The sequence below is a fragment of the Hypomesus nipponensis genome, chromosome 17 (assembly GCF_054491055.1).
Source record: "Hypomesus nipponensis isolate SF chromosome 17, ASM5449105v1, whole genome shotgun sequence".
NCBI lineage: Eukaryota > Metazoa > Chordata > Actinopteri > Osmeriformes > Osmeridae > Hypomesus > Hypomesus nipponensis.
This window is the reverse complement of record NC_140377.1, coordinates 23167501-23170000: the sequence shown is the minus strand read 5'-3', so window position 1 is coordinate 23170000 and position 2500 is coordinate 23167501.

Sequence of the window (2500 nt, the reverse complement as noted above, 5' to 3'; positions counted from 1 at the left end):
GGAGAAGAGGAGAGGAGGAGAAGAGGAGAAGAGGAGAGGAGGAGAGGAGAAGAGGAGAGGAGGAGAGGAGGAGAAGAGGAGAGGAGGATAGGAGGAGAAGAGGAGAAGAGGAGAGGAGGAGAAGAGGAGAGGAGGAGAGGAGGAGAAGAGGAGAGGAGGATAGGAGGAGAGGAGGAGAAGAGGAGAGGAGGAGAGGAGGAGAGGAGGAGAAGAAAGGAGAAGTGGGGAGAACAGAGGGGGGAGAAGGAGAAGGAGGGGGTTGAGTGAAAGTGTGTATTACCTGTCTATCTGGGCTGTATATGTGTTTGTTTGTGTGTGTGTTACCTGTCTGTCTGGACTGTGTGTAGCTGTCCCCAGGGCGACAACATGCGTCTCCTTGGTGCCTGTCTCCCTGGCAGCACAGCCTGGCCCCGCCCCCCAGGTGTCCAGCTGAGCCTGAACAGGGTGGAGCACCCCTACAGGAGACACACGGCACTGCACCCCCTGGCCTGGGCCACAATGGGAGCTTATTTACGTTTTATGTAAATTGTATGTATGTTTATTTACATGTTATTTACATGTTATTTAGATATTTTTTATCAACGTTTTATTTATGTTTTGTTTCTGTTTTGTTTACATTTTGTTTACGTTTTGTTTACATTTTATTTAGATTATTTTTACGTTTTATTTAAATTGTATTCATTTGTCATAGGGTTTTCATCCAAATGGTGCATATATGAAGCTCAGCTAAACTGTGATCAGAAGTGCATCGATCTATTTCAATACCTCTCTTTGCCTTTCAAACGACCCTCAAACCCTAACCCTAACCCTAACCCTCAAACCCTAACTCTAACCCTCAAACCCTAACCCTAACCCTAACAGATTCCCCCCACAGATTCAAAAATAGACAACATACATTGGTGGTTAGTTTAAATACTGAAGTCATTTAGCTACCTACATAGCTAACTAAAACGGACAAAAATACAGGGTGTTGATGTTGCAGGAAACATAGCTACCTACATATGAGATGTAGCTAGCTATCACCCTGTGCCTGTGGCGTTAGTTCTGACTGCAACTAGTCATATGCCTGTTTTAGCTGGCTAGCTAGCTAGCTATCTCCCGGAAACTAACTAGCTAGCTAACTAATACTCTCAAACAGCTGCAGGATAAACAGGGTGCTATCACAGATTTAGCTACAGTAGCTATGTTTCCTGTAATTTCTCCACCATGGTCTATATTTTTGACTTAAGGCTTACCTTTCACTAAGTGGTCAATGCATACACAAAAATTCCACTGCAACAAACTAAATTAACAATTAACATTGCCCTTACAAAAAAGAAGTATACTTCAAGTTAATTTTGTAAGTATACTTAGTATAAAAATATACTATTATCATGTTACTTAAAGTATACTAGCAGTGTGCTTATTTATATACTTTTTTTGTACTAAGTAAACTGAATTGGCCCACTTTTTAGGTCATTTAGTACACTTTAAAGTACACTTATAGTGTATTTCAAGGTTTACTTTTGAATACTGCAAAGTAGCCTGTGTAGTGCACTTTCAGTTCATCAAGTACACTTCCTCAAGTACTTCAAAGTATACTTTGGAATACTCTAAAGTAGCCTGTGTAGTGCACTTTCAGTTCATCAAGTATACTTCCTAAAGTACTTCAAAGTATACTTTGGAATACTCTAAAGTAACCTATGTAGTGCACTTTGAGTTCATGAAGTATACTTCCTAAAGAACCTCAAAGTATACTTTGCAATACTTTCAAGTGCACTTTCATTTAATGTATGAACGTCAGCAAGTACATTTCTTAATGTAATTTTACTATTTTTTACTGATGTATTAAAATGTTTATGGGCCTTCAAACGCCTCAGATCTTCAGCCACTTGGCAAGAACAGGGCCCTTGTAACAATTTACTGCAGATACGTAGCTGTTCATTACATATTCACTGACACTGCCTGAAATCCAGCTGTTTTTATAAAATGTAACAGTCATTTAACTCATGGTTACAATGGTAATCCAGCACAACGATGACAATTACCACGCAACAAAATTCTACATTCTAAGCAAACACATTTACAAAACGAAATTCATTAAGTTACATTTGTATTTCGAATAAACGGCAAACTTATCAGCAAATTTTAACACTATTTACCGCCTTGCATCATGGGAATTGACTAGCCAATGAGCCACACTATGTTCATTATTTCACGTCGTTATTTCGTTCTTCAGTCAGTTTGACAGTATAACCTTCAAATTCTCAAGTAGCTTTTTCGTTTTTTTCCATTAATACTCCAATTGATAATTATTAGTATAAGAGTATAGGGTTTCAGAATGTTTTAGCAGTAATTAAGGTTACAGCTTCAGGAACAAAAAAAGATTAAATGTGCAATGCATTAGATTTTCATAGACATGAATAATTAGAATGAGATGGATCTAAAAAATGTAACCTGTAATGTACTTTAAAATTATGTTGACTGTTTTTGCTGTATAATAATAGAAAACATCCATCCT